The sequence below is a fragment of the Pleurodeles waltl genome, chromosome 2_2 (genome assembly GCF_031143425.1).
Source record: "Pleurodeles waltl isolate 20211129_DDA chromosome 2_2, aPleWal1.hap1.20221129, whole genome shotgun sequence".
In the NCBI taxonomy this organism is placed as follows: Eukaryota; Metazoa; Chordata; class Amphibia; order Caudata; family Salamandridae; genus Pleurodeles; species Pleurodeles waltl.
The window spans coordinates 506,652,434-506,674,918 of NC_090439.1; positions in this window are offsets into that span (position 1 = coordinate 506,652,434).

The following is a 22,485-nucleotide window of genomic DNA, read 5'->3' on the forward strand; positions in this document are numbered from 1 at the left end:
AGAAAGCATTTTGCATGGTGCAAACTGCGAAAATCGCAGTGTGCGCCATGCAAAATGCCTTTTGCGATGCACATTCACAATTTGCGAGTCGGTACCGACTCGCAAATTGTGAATGCGACTCGCAAATAGGAAGGGGTGTTCCCTTCCTATTTGCGACTTGCATCGCTATGCTAAATTGCTTAGGACCGCGAATGCGGTCGCAAAGCAATTCGCAGTTACCACCAGTGTCACACTGGTGGTAACACATTCGCAAAAGGGAAGGGGTCCCCTTTGTGAATGTTGCCAATAAGGGTTTTTCAGAGCAGGCAGTGGTCCAATGGACCACTGCCTACTCTGAAAAACCGAAACCAAAAGGTTTCGATTTTTTTTATTTTGCAACTTGTTTTCCTTTAAGAAAAACGGGCTGCAAAATAAATGAAAAAAACTGCTTTATTTAAAAAGCAGTCACAGACATGGAGATCTGCTGACTTCAGCAGGCCACCATCCCTGTGAGTGCAGGGACTCGATATGGGGTCACAAAATGCGACCCACCTCATTAATATTAATGAGGTGGGTCTTTGCGACCACATTTGCATATCGGAAATTGCGACATCTGGCCCTATATTCTGAAAAAGTGACAAACTTCAAGCTGACTTTTTGCCAATACAATCTTATTTTGCGAAGGTACAAATAGGTCAGTTCACAAATTACCGAACCACAGGGGGTGGCAGAATGACCTGCCTAGTTAGTATTTATTATGTAGTTCACAATTTGCGAAACCCTGCCATTGGTCATGATCTCTGTGATGGTGGCCTGGGAGGGTTGGCTGTTTGCCTTAAAAGAAATGGGACTGCAATAAAAAAGTTTTTTTTTTAAAGTTTCACTGAGAATCTCCCTGACACTTTTGAAAACATTCACATAGGAAAATGATTCCAAAGGGAAAACCCCTCTGCTTTAAGGGGCACTTTACCCCATTGTAATTCAGTTACTAACCCAATGTGGGAGTCAGTAACTGATCAGTGATTTACGATTATAATTACAGTTGGAACTCATTGAGCAAGGTACGAATCGCAATTTGAAAGGGACGCCAATAATATGCTCCTTCCAAATAGCAAATCATAATCCATTTCTAAACCCATTTACCAATGCAGAATAACTTTTATGAATCGGTAAATACAAAAAGATTGTTTAACAGTTGCAAATCATCCGAGTTCGCGTATTGCAAGGCGTGTGACTGTTAAAAGGTTTTGCACATAAGGCTTTAAACCTGTCCTGCTAGCCACAGCTCCTTTCCAAAGAAGACCTGAAACAAGCACAGATACCTTGTCCTTATGGCTTCGTGATCTATTCTGACCTCTCTTTAGTCCCACGTCACAGGCCAGTCATCTGCTGTTTTTGACGTCTGTGGAGCAGGCCACATGCCTTAGCTCTGAGAAAACTTTGTTATCTCTCGTTGGAGAATGTGGCACCTCTTCACTCACGCTAACAGGTTCACCTAATGGATAGACACTGCAGAAGAAATCTTGGCACAGCATGCGACCTTCATAGTTTCCAACTTCCAAAGCTGTCACTTACTGGGTGACACATTTCCAACTAACGGTTTTCGCAGCCTGGAGCATGTCAGTTAAAGGTAAAGCGCGTGCCATTAACGTGCCGCCTCAATGTCCTATCTGGATGAGCCCTTCTGGTAACTACCAATTGGCAACCAGTTGTAGCTTTCCTAAAATTTCACAGATCGTAAATAGCACTTACCGTATTGAGCTTGGTGTCTGTGTCTCACTCCTAAATTGTTAATAGTAGCAAATGCAATCATTTGATACTAATGTGCAATATGACTCAATACACAAAATACTGTTACGTGTGCAAAAGAACTTGGAAATATAAAATAAAAACATACAATAAATCGATAAGATTCTAGTTGTCAACCCTCGTTTGTATGGGCTAGATACAGACATAGAAGCAAAATAATGAGAAAAGCTTTCGACAGCCACCGTTAATTCAGGTGTTAAACCAGTCACGCAGCTGTGCATTTCTATAAGGATATATCAAATTAGAAACTAAACAATATACATCTTTCACACAGTAGTAGTGTTAACATTCGTAATGCGCCAATTGCATTCCTGTTATGTTTCTTTCATTATGAACAAGTAATACGTCATAGATGGAACCCATGACCGCAGGTACAGATTACAACAGCATATATCACCGTCTCTTATTAATGCTAAAAGTTATCATTCCTGTTATATTATCGACACACGTACATCGTTAATGTATGGGGTTTTCCCAGCTAAAGCCGTCAATCAGTTTTCGACCCTCCTGCCTGTTTACATGTCCACTTTCCCACACATTCATGACCTCCTCAGGTAGGCTGTTTCCAGATGACCCATATTATTCCCCTCACCCTGTTTTCCCTAAAATGGCTTGGGATTTGTTCGAGCATCTTCTACCTCTGTATCCTGCTTGGTCTGCTGCCCTACACTAGTCCGTGTCCGAGCCTATCATGATATGCCGGTACTTCCTTCCCTCACCAAAGTCATGAAATGGTTCGTCTGCCACAGAATGGCCTTATCACACCGTCAGTTTGTAATTTTGTATCCTTTTCTCCTGATACTTGCAGACTTTAAACTCGCCTTTGACCATGTAGAGAAATCTGCTGCCTTTTGGCTAGGTTTGTGAATCAGAAACAACACATACATACTCATATACATGTATATATATATGATACATATATATATATATATATATATATATATACATATATATATATATATATATATATATATATATATATATATATATATACATAAATACATACATATGAAATGTCTAGTCCACCCAGATACCCAAGAGCATAGTTTTAACATCCTAGTCAATGGACACCCCTGTGACTTAATTCAGGTACCTGACTGCCTTTCTCCCAATAATCCCCTGTATTGGGGCATTCCCTTCAAGTATGGATGTAGGGCCCCATCATTCCACATCCCCACACAACCATAAGTAGAAATTCAAGTATCTGTTGCCCGTCTTCCTAAGTCTTGCGCCTGTGAGGCTTGTGCGGTGCAAAATATGTAATTGTATAAGTCGATACCCCATCTACATCAGTACCTCACATGATGCTCATTTGGCCTTTGCCCATCCCTCGTCCTAAATCTGACCTATATCCTTTTCCCATCTTTCTTTGGGCAGTTGCAGTTCTTCTGGTGTGTTGTTCTTCAGGCGAGTTTTACATAGTAATTAAATAGCTTTTCTCGTTGTGGATCTGGTTAAACTGTTTATGGGGATATGTCTTGTAGTGCTCCAAGCTGATTTATGTATTTCTTCATGGGGGATCGTAGTCGTATATAGGGAAAGTATTATGGGGTGTGTAGGGAGTATTCAGTTTGGAGTTGTTCAAATGTTTTTATTCTGACTTCCCCATGTGTCGCCTATTCTAGAAATTCTTCTTATTGTGTCCCACTTCTTAACGTTAGGCACCGTTCCTTCTTCTTTGATGTCATAATTTCCCTATCAAGTGGTTTCTTTAGTGATTGTCTAATCCCAATCTTTCATTTTTGTAGCCACTTTCATGCTTGTCTAACCTTGCACATTGGTTCTAGTTGGTTTTAGGGGCGCTTCTTTCATCTATTAATGGCTGATGTCCTTTTTTCTCTTAAGTTTAATGTGAGCTTGGCCGCACAATAGTGTTTACGTACACCAGGAAGCCTATCCCCCGTCAGATGCCCCTTTATACATCTTCCACCTCCATTCTTAATGTGTCAATTGCTAAAAATGTATTTTGTTAAAGTTAGTATTTGTTGAGTAAACTAGTTTACAACCTGCAGTGTGGTAAAGATTTCACTGTGTTTTGCCGTAGTTTGGACGGTGCTTAAGGTAAAACTACTTCTAGCGATGCAGTTTCAGTTTGAAGCAGATTGGAGTTATTTTTGGATGTTCAGGTAAATTATGTTCTAGGTGGATCTGCATAGCTGAGATATTCTGTTTCAACATTCACCTTGTCAAGGCCCTGCACCAACAATGGCTATCTGTAGGCAAAACCCAATTTAGATTCATGCACAGCCCATGATATTGAGATTTTAGGGTGAATCAAAAATTCTAAATTTGAGTTGAACTGTGGTATCTAGCCATACCTATTATCTCTAGAGGATATACTTTCTTTGATAAAACAAAGGACCCTAATTATGTTGAGAAATATTCAGATGGATAGCTCTGAACACACAGATTTTAGAGTATGACTGGGCAGAATTCTATGCTCAGATAATAGTCACCATTTCTGGGTGGAAATATCAACCCAGTAGTAGGATGATGTATCTCCACCCTATGGAGACTGAGGGCTGAAATTACGGCCATAAATGTACTACTAGTAAAGTTTCTACTAGTAACATTATGGTGTTACTCAGCCTACACTATGGAAAACTCTGAATGGAAAAGTATAGGGAAAGAGCAGTCACCTAAAATCCCACATCTAACAAACATTAACGCTGCAAGCTCAGAAATACAGAGCACACGCTGGGCTCTATCCTCTTCCACCCCGACTGTGTGGTTTTGGGTATGCCCAATCTGCTCAAAATGTAGAGTAACTACACTGAGGAGACATACCTTGTAGTGACTTTGTTGTAGATCACTAACGGGAACTCAATAGCCTGTCTTCATTAACACCCAGTAGAGATAAGAAGGCAGATAGTGAATGCATTGATGTTGAAGGTACACACCATGGGTGCCATACATAAGAGGCAGGATAAGAGGAGATGGGTGAAGGAGCAGTTTTCCATGATACAGGTGGCAAAGGCTCTTACACAATGCAAACCCACAACTCATTTCCTTCATACAGACTGACCTCCTGTAGGGCCTGCTAGCTGTGGGAAATCGCAACATTAGGCTAAGTAAGAACCAAAACCCTTCTATCGTTCCAATACATTACAACTCTCCATTCATATCACACTGTCCTCCTCCTCATACGTCACATAATTTGCATATCACCCCTTTATAGTGTAAATTAATTAGACTGATCTTCAGGCAATCTAACTTTCTCTTACACAGTCCTCATATCAAGTGCATTGGTAGTAACACCTTAAGCAGGAGTAGCCCAAGTGTGGTGGGAAATCAAACTTAAAATCTGTCTATATCAAGTTTTTATTCTCCTATGTTATGCAGTATTACTATCCAGGTACTTAATCCTGAATGTATGAATCTGTAAATTATTTATATATGCCATTTTAAATTAGCTTGAATCTTCCTGTGGCACTGAATATGTTTGTAAAGTTTATACCTCTAGTAGGTCCGGAAGACATATGCCTCAAGACTGTACATTGCACATTTTCTAACAGCGTATCCTTGTTTTCAAACCAGCAAGGGAAGCAGCATATTGTAAGAATAATTAAGTTAGTATTGTGTATATGAATGATATATTTCTCTTCAAGACTATTTTGTGCTTCCTTGAGGGGAAGTTCCTGTCACATGCAGATCACTTGGGTAGTCACTGAGACTAACACGTTTCAGTTTTGTGATCATTCTTCATTGACTTGTATTAAAAGAAAATCAGTATATACTGTTGTAGGTTTCTATTTTTTAGCTTTTAGCTCCAACGAACTATGGGCCACATGTACCAATGTTTGGTTTTGCGACTCGCAATTTGCGAGTCGCAAATCCTTATGTTGTATAGTGTCAATGACCCTATTAGCGATTCACCAGGAGGTTGCAAATGCCCACTTCATGTTTATTCATGAGGGAGGTCGCAATTTGCGACCCCCTTGGGAATGGCGGCCCTCACAGCGATGGGGGCCTGCTGGAGACAGCAGACCACCATGTCTGTGACTGCTTTTAAATAAAGCAGGTTTTTTTTCAAATGCAGCCCGTTTTCCTTAGAGGAAAACAAGATGCATTTCAAAATAAAAAAATGAAACGTTTTTGTTTCATTTTTCACACTGCCTGCTCTGAAAACATTTTTTCACTGACATTCACAAAGGGGAAGGGGTCCCATTGGGACCCCTTCCCGTTTGCGAATGGGTTAGCACCAGTGTGACAATGGTGGTAACTGCAATAGTTTTGCGACCGCATTCGTGGTGACAAAACAATCATACATGGGACTGTGAGTTGCAAATAGAAAGGGAACACCCCTTCCTAACTGCGAGTCACAATCCCTTTTTACGATTCGGGAAATAGTTTACTAAATCGCAAAAATGGGTTGGTACATCGGGAAGTCCGATTCGCTGTTTGCGACGTGCAAAAGGCTACGTACATGTGGCCGTATTTTCTAGTGAGAGCTCTGGTCAGTTGAAATGACAGCTGTTTTATGAGGTGCAGCTTGCAATTTTCCATTAAATGCTAGCTGGACTTGAAGCTTCTCAATGTGTTCTGTTTTACTTTTAACAGATGGTGCATGTGTCAGCGGGAACTACCTCAGCAAAGGAAGAAGCAGGGAGCACTGAACTGAGCTACATATGACAACCCTAGGTACCAGAGGTAAAGGAGAAGTATCTACGGGGGAACTGAGGTGGAGAACGGCTCAGTGCCGGATCTGGCAATTGGCTAAAGATTGAACCAAAAGTTTACATAAATGTTTAACAGTGTTCCCCATTTGTTTGTCACTTGCTTGTATGACTTATGTTGCTTGCGGTTAATGTATTGTTAAAAAAAGGTGCACACAATTATCAGTGTAAGAAATGACCGGAAGAATAATTGTAACATTTTTGGGCAGGTAGGACTGTAAGAAGTCTGGAAGAAAGGAAAATTACTATGAAGCGATTACATGGTATAGAGTGAGTGGGCTCTAGCTATGGTGTGATAACGAGGAAGACAGGCAGGAATAACAGGGTCCAAATCACAGATTCCTGAACAATGAATGTTTGAGAGAAAGAGGACCCCTGATCTAGTCACCCCAAATCCTCCGGATGGAAAGAGAGCAGTCATTGAACATGAGGAGGTCTTTGGGTGTGGCTTTCCCTTCGCATGAAATAGATCAGTTTGAGGAAATAATAACCCTAGATAACCCTATTCTTCTTTACATTTCTCTCCCCACCGCCCTCCATAGGATAAGCTAAGGGCACAAGGCCTGCATGATTAGGATATAAGAAAATAATGATGGGGCCGGACAATCTAAATGAATCCAGGCATCACCAAAATGGACCTCTCTCCATACTTTGTACCAATAAAATGGTAAACATTCAAATATTTAAAAGAGGGGGTGGGGCTCACTACGGAGAATGGGAATACGTTATTTTTGCAGCATAGTACTTTTGATATAGCCAGGTTAGCTAATTTGCAAAAGAGGCTGAAAGACTCATTCATTGGCATAAGGAAGCATACAAACACAAACATGAATCCCACATCCAGCACAGGAAAGATAGTTAAGAGTAGTTGACATAACAATTGAAGCACCTTGGAGACAGGGTCAGGACGTGTGCACCAAATGCTCTGCTTCCTCCCTACCTGCTCCCCAACGTCATGGAACCACAAGAGAAGAAGGAGAGCAAGGGTAGAGTAGGATATCACTCTTGAAAACTTGAGATAAACTTCAGGGCAGCTGTCTAGACATTTTCCCCTTTCTACCCATTCAAGTGATGCTGAAGATGAGGGTCTATCCTCTCCCACCCTTCTCTCTCTGAGGGAATCCAGGCTGGCGGTAGAGCTGTGGTCCATGTTACTTGGACCCTTTCTGACTTAATGAGCATAAGGAAAACAATTCCAAATATTCAGGAAAATCCAACTAAATTTTGAATAGAATTGCACAGTGTATTTGAGGTGTGCAAACCCTATTGGGTAATCAGCTATTGCAATTGATAGGGCAAGTGAAGTGAGAGAAAGACTGGTGGAGAAAGGGCCATGGCGGGTATTGGACCCTGAAAAGGATTGGGAGTTGAATGCAGTGAAGTATGCACTGTTAAATGCCCTGTGAAAAATGACACATCACAAACCAAATGTGTCACATCACAGGAGAAAATGAAAGAGATTGCTGAATCAAAACAGATGTTCCTGAAGTCACTTGTCCCTCAACATTTCTGAATGTCCTTCTTTATCTCTCTCTCTAGCTTGTCCATAGACACAGTCAGTGCTTCCAATCAATGAGCTCCTCCCCACATTACAGAGCCCATGGTAATTTCTTCTGTAGGACCTTTTAGTGATAAAAATCCTTTTTTGCTTAATCGTGATTCTCCAATACACCTGCTAGCCAGAGGTATGCTCTGTAAGTTAAATTGCATTGTGTTTTGTACCCCAGAGAAAGTATTCTTGGATGTACCTCAAAGACAAGACTGTAAGGTGTAAAGAAATGCATCTTCTTACAAGATCACCCCAAACTCCTGGATTGATGCTGCTGGTTTCTCAACCCTGAATTTGCACTGTGTCCTGCCAATCAGGCCTCAGTGCCAGTGCTCTGACCTTTACAAATTTATGGCCCTCATTCTGACCCTGGCGGTCGGCGGAGAGACGGCGGTCGGACCGCGAACAGACCGGCGGTATTAAAAATGGCATTCTGACCGCGGCGGTCCCCGCCGCGACCGACCGCTACTTCTCCACTCCGACCGCCACGGCGGTCATGACCGCGGGGCTGGATTTTGCGCACTCCGGCCCGGCGGTCGTCCCAAGACCGCCAAGGGTATTATGACCCTGCCTACCGCCGCGGTTTCTTGCGGGCGGGAGCCGCCGTGCGAACCATGGCGGTAAGCACTATCGGGGCCAGGGAATTCCTTCCCTGGCACTGATAGGGGTCTCCCCCACCCCCCACTACCCACCCGAGTCCTCACCCACACCCTCCACCCCCCTGCCACCCCCCAGAGGTGGTACGAACCCCCTCCCCACCCCCACCCCGACATGCACATACATGTACCCCGACATGCACACACCCCCAACATGCACATATACACACCCCCTACACACACATACACAACGGGGACACATACCCGCACACATACATGCCGACACGCGCACCTGCCGAACAGCACACATTACCCATAGACACAGCAGCACCCCCCGCCCGCATACACGCACTCACACACCCCCTCTACACACTCACACGCACACCCCCATGCACGCCCACATCACACAACACCCCCCCACCCCCTCCCCTCACGGACGATCAACTTACCTTGTGCGTTGGTCCTCCGGGAGGTGACGGGAGCCATAGGGACGTGACCGCCAACAGAAGACCGCCAACAGAAGACCGCCACACAGAAATGTGGGTCGTAATTCTGTGGGCGGTGTTCTGCTGGCGTGGCGGTGGAGGTTGACCAGTCTCCACTTTCCCGCCGACCGCCAGTGTGGCTGCTGGCGGTTTTCCGGCGGAACGCTCCCAGCGGTCAGAATGCGCACAGCGGCACACCGCCGCGGTCGGCGGTCTTCACCGCGGCGGTAACTCAGCGGTCTTGCGAAAAGACCGCCAAGGTCAGAATGAGGGCCTATATGTCTAATTGGCTTACCCACAAATGGCATATGTCAACTTTCTTAAAAGTCCCTAGTATATGGTACCAGGAGTACTCCTGGCCTTGAAGTTAAGTGTCCCTAGCACTCTTCAGCACTTTTTGTGCCACCACAAGCATGAGAAAGAAAAGGATGACTCCCAGTCTGTAATTGCAGACTGGCAGATCGGCTTTTAGACTGCTAACTCAACTTTGCCTCTTAAACCAACGAAAAAGCCCAAACCTTCCTTTTTGATACTTATAATTTACCCCTAAGGCAGCCCCAATGAACCCTAAAGGCATTATACATTACATTAAAAGAATGACATGTGATTCATTAACTTTGCATGCTCTGACAGTAAAAAACTCTGCATTGTAGTTTTACTGTAGCATGACAAGTAGCCCCATTGGCGAGTACGAGTAACATGCTGGCAACTCAGCAGAGCTAACTTCCAAATGGAACAACTTAATACTGCAGTTCAAGCTATAAAGCAAAATGTTGAATTAAACTCAACTTGTTTCTCAAGTCAAATTTAATGTAACTATTTAACAAATGAAAATGTTCAAAAAGTTGCCATTTTATTACCCAAAGTTTCCAGTAGCCACTTACAGTTGCACATGGTTGCTGTCCTTGATACAGCCTTCTGCCCTTCTAGGGAGTGGTGAGAACAACTGTCAGGAAGAGGACAAAGGCCCTGCTGAGGGGAGAGGTGAGACCTCCTCCTGGCAAAATAGTCAGAGAGGATGTGAACCCAAAAGGCGAACTTCAAAGAAGAAGCTGCTTTTGAAGAGCAAATGGTAGTCACACAAGGAAGGGACCTGTTTTTTTGTTTAAGCAGACAGCCTGGCATCTTGGTTGGAAAGGGAGAAGCCATTGTCAAGCCATTTTTTCAAGGGGAGTGCAATCCTCTGATAGCCACATCTCTGGGATGCGCTGGAGAGCTCACACGCTGAGAGAAGGGTTCTGCCACTTTATGAGTGGACAGAATCTGTTGCCATCAGGCAGGAGGAGACCTGTTAGCCCATTGGCTTGTTAGGCACCACATTCCACTAGGCTTGAGGTGGGCATAAATGTGGCACCTCTGGCATCTAGGCCAGAGATCATACCTGTACTGGAGAGGGTGCTGCCCCTCTGTTCTCTGGGCCCAGCCAAGAGAGGTTGCCCTAAAGATTGGACTACACCTGCTGCACCTATGGACTAGGAAAGAGAGGACTGGGACTGTACTTGCAGTGCTCAACTTGTGGAAATGTTTCCCACTAGTGAAAGACAGAGAGTGTCTCCAAGAGTCAGTTAGCTAATTCCCTGTTATAGGCATAGGGCCATAAAAGCTGAGAAAATGCTGAGAAACCTGCGTCCTTGAGAGCCCAGCTCCAAGAGGCCTGACCACCACTGGATGCCGAAGTGCAGCTTGGCAACCAAGCCCTTAGCCTCAAAAGTTGCACCCAAATCTGCTGGACCCAGGAGAGTTGTCAGAGTGTTGTTTGGTCATCCATCAAGGAAATAATCACCAACTTAAAAAAAACAGTGCTTTTGTCGCGCCCGGAGACCAGTAGACCAGTGGCAACAGGTCTCATGCTGGACTTCACCTGGACTTGGTGGGAGAACAAACCCTGAGGCCAAAGGTGACCCCCACCAAGCTCGAAGACTAAGGGGAGGCCACATAAATTCCCCTGACACTAGCACAGCCTCCTTAGCATTTTGGAGCATCTTCAACATTCTGTATCCCTTGTACTAGGATCACTCCCTTGACTTAAGTGGCGGTTTGCTAAAACCCACAGGTAACTCTTCCCCTGAACCTGACTAGTCCCACGTGACTGGCACCCCCAAGAGTGTCCATAAGGGATGTTTTCAGCTTGCTTTGTTGTGGATAACTATAGCCACGATTGCAGTAGATTACAAAGATTTATTACATTTAGTGAAAAGCAGTGATTTATTGTCTTATATATCTGTAACCCTCAGGTGAGTTTTTGTACTTGAAATGTCTATTTAAAGACAAAAATACAAGAGATTTTTATAAATTGGTGTCATATATTTATTGTGTGTTGTGTTTTCTTCTTATCCAACTAGTTTGGTATGTCTTAATGTTTTGCATTTGTTCCTTTGATAAAGCCTCACTACTCTACACAGCTACCCAGGACTGAGCTAAGGTTTTACAAATTAATCTGATTGGTCCTGATACAGAACTGTACCATTATTGCACGATAAGGTTGCACAACCATACAAGATATGAATCCACATTTCTCCCATAAGGTACTTGCATTTTTATGTGAAAATTTGAGTTGGTCACATGACACAAACCCTGTTGTCATGTTACCTGATTAAACATAATTTATTTCTCAAGTACCACCCACATTGTGGTCCACAAGGGCCAACAATGTGGGATTCATTGCCCAAATCAAACAAGTAAAGATGAAGTTCGACTCCCCAGAAGAAGTTGCCCAGAATGCCTCAATGCATGTTAAAAAGGAGCAGGACGGCATCTGCTCTGTAATATCTGATTTGATTAAGCAAGGACTTAGCGGGGAAAGCTAACGTGTACAGATTTGTGCAAAATCTTAGGGCTATTAATATTGTGGTGATCCTGAGTTTCCCTGTGGGCCCCACCCCACTACCATTCTTTCCTGCATCCCTGCCAAAGGTCCATAGTGGTTGATATTTGTTCAGCTTCCTTTTCCATTTCCATACATGAGGAAAGTCAGTGTCTCTTCTTGTTCACATTCTGAGCATCCCAACTTATTGACTAGTCTCCCACAAAGAGTTATAGGCCTTCATTACAACCCTGGTGATCGGTGTTAAAGCAGCAGTAACACCGCCAACAGGCAGGCGGTAAAAAAAAGGGGATTACGACCACGGCGGAAACCGCCAACATAGACAGCCACTTTAACACTCCGACCGCCAGGGCGATAGCAACAAACACCGCAGCGGTCACCACCAACAGAAAGGCGGAAGACAATGTATCGCCTACCCTATCATGAGAGGCCAATCCGCCAGCTTTTCCGGGGTGGTACCAACGACATCAAAAGCATGGTGGAAACAGTACATTGAAGGAGAACCACTCACCTTCCGACACTCCACAAAGAACCAGGACGCCATGGAGCCCGAATAAAGATCCTCCCCATGTTGGTGTATCTTCTCATACACCAGAAAGTAGAAAGAAGGTGGCCGTGACGGCGACGACGGTGAGTACTGCACCTAGCACACAGGGGAGGGGTGAGGGAAAAGAGAGTGACACACACACGCAGCACACAACACCCCCACCCTCGCCCACAACATCATACACACGAACACATCCAACAACATTACTGATACATCCCGTCACCCCCTGAAAGAAGGCAAGAACAAAAGGAAATGAGTTCAGCCAGTGTTATATTGGAACATTCAGATATAGCAATAGATTTTTAAATAATCAATCTCTACAAATATTTACAATATGTACACAAGGCTGTACACTGTCCCTTGTAAATTTCCATGGGCCAGTGGTCCCATGACCCCTGCCTCAAAACGGAGAGAACACTGCAGGGGCATCTGGTCAAAAAAACACAGGCACCTCAGGGGAAGGGGAGAGGGGGCACCTCAGCCGGAAGATAGTACGACGCCACTGCTCCTCAAGTGGGCTACATTCCCACAGCGATGTCCTGGGGAGTGCAAGGGCACAGTCTCTCAAGTGGGTGGTTTGCCCACTGCGTGGTCCTGGGGAGTTCAAAGCCACAGTCTCTCTAGTGGGTGGTTTGCCCACTGCGTGGTCCTGGGGAGTTCAAAGCCACAGTCTCTCTAGTGGATGGTTTGCCCACTTCTTGGTCCTGGGGAGTTCAAAGCCACAGTCTCTAAAGTTGGTGGTTTGCCCACTGCTTGGTCCCGGGGAGTTCAAGGGCACAGTCTCTCAAATGGGTGGTTTGCCCACTGCGTGGTCCTGGGGAGTTCAAAGCCACAGTCTCTCTAGTCGGTGTTTTGCCCACTGATTGGTCCTGGGGAGTTCAAAGCTGCAGTCTCTCAAGTGGATGCCTGTCTCCACTGCTTGTGGAGGGGGCATTGTGCCCAGTCTGCGTCATCCTGCCAAGGATTGGTGGAGTGGATGCATATCTCCACTGGTTCTGGAGGGGGCATTGTGCCCAGTGATGCTGCACCTGGGGTGTGGCAGTTCCCATTCTCTCACCTGGGTGTCTGAGCCACGAGATGTGCATGGAACAGGTAGCATGATACTCCATGGAGGCAGAGCCACACTCCCTCCTGCGGCGACTTAGGCTGCAAACTCCTGGTAGTGTCAGTGCTGGTGGTGGTGACTCATGTGGTGTGTCCAGGACGTCACCTACAGCCTCGGGTGGTTGCCCACTGGTGATGCTGATGATGTCCGATGTAGTGGCATCGGCTGGGCACGTGGCGGTGCAGATGGGGGTGCAGGTGGCGTTGGCTGCGAAGGTGGCTGCGGCAGAGATGCTGCCGTGCTGCCCGTGGTGCAAGTGTTTGTAGTGGTGGAGGGAGACACCAGAGGGTCTCCAGCAGCCTCGGACGGCTGATCCTTGGGGATGCTGCTGCTGAATGACGTTGTGGCAGCGGCGGTGCAGGTGGCGGTGCAGGTAGCGGTCGTTGCGGCGTTGGTGACCGTGGTACAGGTCGCTGGCATCCCTGGAGAAATGGTGGTCACCAGCCCCTCACCATGAGGCTTTGTGCCCTGAGGTGACTTGGCCTTTGTCTTGTGTCCCTTCCCCACCTTGCTAGTCGCTGCTTGGACCTTGGCACTGCCCTCTTTGTGTTTGGATGAGGCCTTGCTGGGTGGGTGGTGTGACTTTCCCCTGCTGCATGCTGGCCCCTTCTTGACCTTGGCAGGTGGCGGAATCGGGAGGTCCTTCCCATCTGTAGGTGTCACACTGGCAGCTCTGACGGCTGCCCTCTTTGATCCTCCCGGACTTGCAGGGACCACAGCGGATGCTGATTTGGTGTCTGAGATGCTGGGCTGGGATCTAGACATCCTGGCCCTAGGGGAGGGACGGGGGGAGGTGTAGGGAAGAGGTTAACGTTAGCTAGGAAAAGTTTTTTAGACACACTGGGACGGGAAGATGGAGGGGGTGTGGGAGTGGAGGTAGAGGTAGTGGTTGTAGGAGGTGTACGTCTGCTGAGTTTGGGTGAAGGCGCATGGGCTGGAGGCTGTTGTGAGGTGGATGGCTGTTGAGTGGGTGTGTGCCTGCATTTGTGTACTTTGGGAGGAGGGCTCACAGACACACTGTCGGAGGACACAGGGGACGTGTGAACGGTTGTGGGGGTGGTGATTGCTCGTGAGCGGTGTGTTGTGATGGGCGTGCTGGTGATGGAGACAGTGGCTGATGATGTAGTGCATGCATGTGTGAGTGGAGATGATACTGGGAGGGAGGTGGAGGATGTGGAGGAGGGGGACACAGTGGAGGAAGTGGATGTTGGTATGGTGCTTGTGTGAGTGCCTGTGTGTTGGTGTGTGGTGCTTATGTTTTCCTGAGCCACTTTTGTGTGTTGATTTGTGTGCCTGCTGGTCTGAAGGTGTGCTTGGGATAGGCTGAGGTAGAGGGTCTGGGTAGTGGAAGTTGGAGGGGGGAGGCTGGACACAGGGACTATGGCTGCCATCAGTGCTGAGGCCAGAGCCTGAAATGCTCTCTGTTGGGCCGCCAAGCCAGAATGAATGCCCTCCAGGTATGCATTTGTTTGTTGCAAATGCCTCTTTACACCCTGGATGGCATTTAGAATGGTTGACTGCCCAACAGTGAGGGATCTCAGGAGGTCAACAGCCTCCTCACTGAGGGCAGAAGGGCTCACTGGGGCATGGCCTAAGGTGCTTGGGGCGAAGGAGATGCCCACCCTCCTGGGTGAGCGGGCACAGGAAAAACGCAGAGGGGCTGCTGGGAGGGCGGTACTGGTAGGGGGGGTGGCGGCTGTACCTGTTGTTGGGGTGGACACAGAGGTGTCCACCCACGCCAGGCAGCTTCCATCAGAGGAGGAGTCGCAGTCACTGGTATCCCCTCCTGTCCGTCGTGGATCCCCCTCACCCTTTGTCCCACTGGTGCCTTCACCCTTCATGGATTCACCCTCATGGGCCATGTGGGATGCAGCTCCCTCCTTCGCCGGTGCCTCAGCTCCTCCGCCGGATGATGCTAATGCACACAAGGACAGGGTGACAAAACAAGAAGGGGGGAAAGACAGAGGACATACATGGTCAATGCCAGCAACACCACTACCGTTGGCGGAAACAACACACACTGAGCTGCCCTATGCACTAGGCCTTGCCCAACCACTCACTATGGTAGTCACCAGCCCCTGGGGTACAATGTCTAATGCCTGCACCTGCACACCTGACACCCACAGGACCCTGCACACTAGTAGTTGCCCAATTGTACCATTTGGATTGGGGTGCTTCTGAGCCTGCAAACAAGGGACCTACCTTGGCATGATCGCCCTGGCCTAGGGGCACCCACAGCCCAAATCCCCCACCCAGCTAGTTCCTAAAGCACGCAAAGTCAGCTTTCTGAAACTGTACTCACCCCCTTGTGGCTGCTGTGATGCCCTCAAGTGCCCATCCAACTCCGGATAGGCCACCGCCAGGATGCAGAACATCAGGGGGTCATGGTGCGACGGGCACCCCTTCCACGTTGGGATGCCAGCCCCAGCTTGGCCTCCACCATCTTCTTGCTCCAGCGGCGCAGGTCCTCCCATCTCTTGTGGCAGTGGGTGCTGCACCTGTGATAGACCCCCAGGGTCCTCACCTTCTTGGCGATGGCACGCCAAATACCCTTCTCCTGGTGGGCATTGACCTAGAGGGTAAACAGAGCGGAAAAATGTGATTACTCACCAGTCCGGACTGTCATACTCATAGCCAACCAGTTCCACCACATGCCCTGACTCACATACACTGACCACCTCACATGCAGCACTCAGGCCCCCCCAACATGTGGCTTACATCCACACCACTCCAAACAGGCATTGCTCACGCATCATGCTCACAGTGTACTCACCTGTTTGTCTGGAGGACCGTAGAGTAGCGTGTACTGGGGAAGGACCCCATCCACCAGTTTTTCCAACTCCTCCGCAGTGAAGGCAGGGGCTCTTTCCTCAGACACTGTAGCCATTGTCACTTCCAGACTCAGGTCACACCAGCACTTGCAGTGTAGGTCCTCTCCTGTTGATTGTCAGGTATCAAGTGAGTGAATGGGTAGAAAATGGCAGTGAAATCCGTGGTGGGCTTACTGTCACCGCCTGCGTACATCGCCATTGGCTCCTAGGACCCATAGGGCCCAATGAAAACCATGCTGCACAGCGCCAGTGCAGTTACCTAATTTCCCCTTGTCCCTCCTCACAAGTCAGGCAGCTGCCATTTCAGGTGAGCACATGGCATGGCACCTAACTGTGTCACAGCACATTTTGGCACATATACTGACTCACGATTTAACACACAGCTTCTGTAACATTAATTTTGACACAGTTGTGCTATCTATGTGGTAAATGACCTTCTGCTCACCGTTCTCCTCCATAGGCTCCAATCGCTGAGGCAGCATATGAGATGGCGGCATCCTCCAGTGTACAGACCCCTGGTGGACCTGTCGACAATGGAGGACAGACACATTATAATCACATACAGACTTGATTGTGCCACAATCCAAGAACTATGTGCCCAATTGGAGCCAGACCTGATGTCAGCTATCCGCCAGCCCACAGGTATCCCCCCTCTTGTGCAGGTCCTGTCAGTGCTCCATTTCCTGGCAAGTGGCTCCTTCCTGAGTACCGTGGCCATGGCATCAGGGATGTCTCAGCCAATGTTCTCAAACATGTTGAGCAGGGTTTTGTCTGCCCTGCTGAAACATATGCACAGCTACATCGTGTTCCCCAAGGTGGAGTATTTGGCCACAGTGAAAGCTGACTTCCATGCCCTGGGACATATCCCCAACATCATTGGTGCCATTGATGGAACACATGTAGCATTTGTCCCCCCCCCCTGGAGAAATGAATAAGTGTACAGAAATTGAAATAGCTACCATTTGATGAATGTGCAAATGGCGTGTTTTGGGGACCAGTACATCTCCCATGTGAATGCCAAGTATCCTGGTTCTGTGCATGACGCCTATATCTTGTGCAATAGCAGTATCCCTTATGTGATGGACCAACTCCAGAGGCACTGGGTGTGGCTAATAGGTGAGCCCAAGGTCCCCACACAGTATGAGTAGGCGTCTGGATATGGGGTTGTCCCTAAGGGTCAGTGTGTGTCTTACAATTGTCCGTCGATATTTGCAGGTGACTTTGGTTACCCCAACCTGTCTGGGCTACTGACCCCAGTAAGGCATCCCAGGACAAAGGCAGAGGAACGCTACAATGAGGCACATGGGGGAACTAGGCAGATTATTGAGAGGACATTCAGCCTCCTGAAAACCAGGTTACGGTGCCTCCATCTGACAGGTGGTTCCCTGTACTACTCACCAAAGAAGGTGTGCCAGATCATCGTGGCATGCTGTATGTTGCACAACCTGGCATTGAGATGAGAGGTGCCTTTTCTGCAGGAGGATGAGCCTGGTGATGGTCTTGTGGCAGCGGTGGAGTCTGTGAACAGTGAGGAGGAGGAGGCAGAGGAAGAAGATGTTGACAAAAGGACAAACATCATTCTGCAGTACTTCCAGTGACACACAAGTAAGAGACTGTAACTTCTCTTCACATATCAGTTTACTTTAGGACATTGTACATGGCAGCCTCTTAACCTTTGTCTATGGAAACTGACTGTTCCCTTTGGATTTCCTTTTTTCAGATCTGTGTACCCCATTCTGCCTTCTGCTATGTGTACTGCTGCCCAACAACTATCATACATTGGTATGAGTATATGAACATATACCTTGCAATGCTTTGCGAATGTTGTAATAATACTTTTGTGAATCATCACATTGACTCCAGATTGGTATTTGATTAAAGGGTGTTTATGTACATGCTAATGAGTATAGGGCTATGTGCAAGGGGCTGGGGTGATGGTGGAGGAAGGTCCATGGTAGAGTCCAGTCTCTTGGTATCACAGGTGCAATGTCCAAGGGACCATAGAAAGGGGAGCAATGTCAGTTCAAGTTGGACAGGGAAACAGAGTGGGACAGAAGGGTGACAATCAGGAGGGTCCTATTTCCTGGCGGGGGTCTTGGCAATGTTCTCTGTCTTGTGCTGGATCGCAGGGACCGTTTGCGGGGTGGTTCTCCTTCTGCAGGGGGTGGGGTGCTGGTGGCCTGTTGGTCCTGTGGCGGTGCCTCCTGTCCACTAACGCCGGCAGAGGTGGAAGGCTGTTACTCGGTTTGGCTAGTGTCAGGAGCCCTTTGCTGAGCCACTGCCTCCCTCATGGTCTTGCCCATATCAGCCAGCACTCCTGCTATGGTGACCAGGATGGTGTAGATTTTGGTGAGGTCATCCCTGATCTCATTGTACTGTCCTTCCTGCAGCCACTGGGTCTCCTGAAACTTGGCCAGTACAGTGCCCATGGTCTCCTGGGAATGGTGGTAGGCTCCCATGATGTTTGAGAGTGCCCTGAACTGTGTGCCCACTGCAACTGACCCCAGGTCCCTGATCGTCCTGGGATAGTGGGGTTGCCTGGGGTCCCTATAGTGGTGGACACACTGCTGATGGATGTGTCCTGGGGACAGTGGCATGGGCCCGCTGGGTGTGTGTTGTGGTGGTGTTTCCTGAGGGGTAAGGCTTTGTGGTGGGTTGGGTCTGTGGCAGGGGAACCGACTGTCCTGAGGTCCCATATGGGCCAGGCTGGTCATCCTGATCCAGGAGTGCAGAGCTGCTGTCATTACTGTGGGCCTCTTCTGTGGGGGGACTGGATGTCGCTGGCACCTCCTGTCCAGTGACGTTAGGTAGGGGTCCTGTTGGGATGTAAATGCATTGTTATTGTATCTGTGTGTGCCATCTTGTGCAATGGGTGTGTTTCCCTTATAGAATTGTGCTTTTCCTGTTGCCTTGGCCTTGTGTGATAGCTGATTGTGTGGGGTGGGTGAGTCTCTCTAGTGTGCATGCTGTGATGATGGGTGTCCATGCAGGTCTGTGATGGGGGTTCCATGCATTGGTGTTACATGCAGGGCTTGGTATTGGGATGTGTGGGGTGTGATAGTGGGGTATATGTGAGGTGGTGGAGTGATGAGGGTGAGGGCAGGGGTAGGAGTTAGTGACAGCATGTAGGTAGGGTGGGGGGGATACAGTAGTAAAGATTTGACTTACCAGAGTCCAGTCCTCCTCCTATGCCTGTGAGGCCCTCAGGATGCACGATCGCCAAGACTTGCTCCTCCCATGTTAGTTGTGGGGTAGGAGGTGGGGGTCCACCGCCAGTCCTCTGTATAGCAATCTGATGTCTTGACACCACAGAATGCACCTTCCCCCGTAGGTCGTCCCACCTCTTCCTGATGTCATCAGTGGTTCTTGGATGCTGTCCCACGGCGTTGACCCCGTCGATGACTCTCCGCCATAGGTCCATCTTCCTTGCAATGGACGTCTGTTGCACCTGTGATCCGAATAGCTGTGGCTCTACCCGGATGATTTCCTTCACCATGACCCTTAGCTCCTCCTCAGAAAACCTGGGGTGTCTTTGAGGTGCCATGATGTGGTGTGGGTGATATGTGTGAGGTGATGTGTTGTGATGTATAATGTGATATGCGTGGATGGTGTATGATTGATGGTGTTCTGTGCCTCTGAGTGAAGGTGTGCTCTTTGCTTTTCTCTCTCTGCTTGTTCTATTTTTTTGTTGAAAGGGTTGTGGCTAATGTGGGTGGGTGTTTTATAGTGGTAAAACTGTGAGGGTGTGGTGTGTGTATGTGTTTCAGGTGTGTGTATTTTGAATTGTCCAATGTGGTGTGGTTTTGTAAGTGTGTGTGTGTTTTGAGCGCGGCGGTGTGTACCGTCAATGGTTTACCGTGGTTGAATGACCGCCGTGTTGATTTGTGGGTCGTGATACTCTGGGCGTGTTCCTGTTGGCGTGGCGGTGTGGGTTTCGCTATCGCCAGTTTATCACTGAAATTTGGTGTGGCGGACTTGTGTGGCTGTCTGTATTGTGGCAGTATTCTCTGTGTGGGTCATAATACCCGTGGCGGTTTACCGCCGCAGTCACGGTATGTTGGTGCCCGTCAGCACGGCGATAGGCGGCATTTACCGCCAAGGTTGTAATGAGGGCCATAGTCTCCATCAATCTTCTCATAAGCCTTAAAGAGGGATTTTAGACAACTTGGGTTTTCCCTAGGGGTGTACTCTTATCAAATATGTTGAATGTTTACTGTTAGCATGTCTTATTCTAGATCAGTGCAAGAAAGTCTCAGTTTATCTCCTCACTGAATTGCCTCAGAAGGGCCGTAAGGCTTCAAGGGAAAAACTGCAGTTCTCTATCTCTCACATTTGTACTACCTTGGTCACAAGATTTCTGCTGGTCAGCATCATTTACCATCTGAAAGAGTAAGTTCCCAATCCTGTAACTATATACTGTACACATAACTTTTTTAAGATGAGAGGGTATTGCCAAAAATGGATGTTGGAGTATGCTGAAATGGTAAAACCTTTACAAGAATATATTCGAAAAGATACCCTGAAACTAGGGGTGAGGAAAACTCACAGTTTCATTCGCAGAATTCTGCAGAGTTACATAAAAACTTTGTGAGATTCAATGGAGTTACACCAACAAGCAGAAAGTTTGCAGTTCACACTGCTCACATTGCAATTTAGTGCCTGTAGTGCCAGCAACACTGAAAATCCTTGAGAACGGCACAATGCATTGTGCAAAAGCGCGCATCCATTCAATTTGTTTTTGTTTCCTCCTGAGTAGGAAACCTACTCAAACAGCAGCCCTCCAATCGCAACCACTCATGATTGCCTGCTTTATAAAATTGTGCTAGGGGAAACCAATTCTCACTCGCATTCAACAACTCCCTTTCTGGAGCCTCGCAGGAGAAAAATTCAGCCATGTGGCAGTTGGTGGAATCTGACCAGAATTCTAATTTAAAGAGAAATGTGGAATGACCAATGTCCAACCAGTTCTGTGGGTGGAACAAAACATTATGCCCACCCCTGCCTGGAACCCTTGCAGTGGTCTAGTGAAGACGAAAATGTATTTGTAAAAATTAAGCAAGCACTGACTTCCACACTCGCCTTAGGGCTCCCTGACTGCATTAAGCCTTTTACCCAAAACTGATATTCAGTTAGGGTGCTGATACAAAGCCACAGGGTTTAGAAAAAGCGGATAGCCTATCACCATGAAACTTTGGACCCTGTCAAGGCTAGACTCCCATCTTGTTTACAGTCTGTGGAAACTGATGCTAATCTGTGCCTCTTAAATAGAGTGTGTCAGGATACTTCAATTCGATTTCCTCAGAAGCAGAAGATAACTCCTCAGTCCTGTCCCGAGCTACTCGCAACAAATTTTAATCCTTCGTGCTGAGTTGCCCGGTGGGGGGGGAAGGGGAATGGGATTGTAGAGAGACTGCCACAGAGATGATGAACATCAGTACTCAGTCTGCCTCTTCACGTCTAAGATTGGATGCAGCACCTGCAAGAGTCACAGTCGCAATTACTAGGGACATACAACATCAGTTTTACACTTTCTACTCTTAACACTTAATTCTCTTTAATTCTATTATTTCTTCACTCACCCTGAGTTCTTAGTAGGCTTGCTTCTCTCTATGAATGATAAGCTCTTCTTAAAAATGCTTATTACTGATTCTGGAAGAACTTCTCAACCTTTGTTAGAGATTGGTTTTATATTGCTATATATATCAAATCAAATCAAATCAAATCAAATCAAACCGTGCGGGTCTCGAGGCGCTAGGGGAAAGAGGGGGTTACTGCTGCTCGAAAAGCCAGGTCTTTAGGAGTCTCCGGAAAGCAGAGTGGTCCTGGGTGGTCCTGAGGCTGGTGGGGAGGGAGTTCCAGGTCCTGGCCGCCAGGAAGGAGAAAGATCTCCCACCCGCCGTGGAGCGGCGGATGCGAGGGACGGAAGCGAGTGCGAGGCCAGAGGAACGGAGGAGGTGGGTGGGGACGTAGAAGCTGAGGCGTCGGTTGAGGTATTCCGGTCCCTTGTCGAGGAGGGCTTTGTGTGCGTGGGTGAGAAGTCGAAAGGTGATCCTTTTGCTGACTGTGAGCCAATGCAGGTGTCTC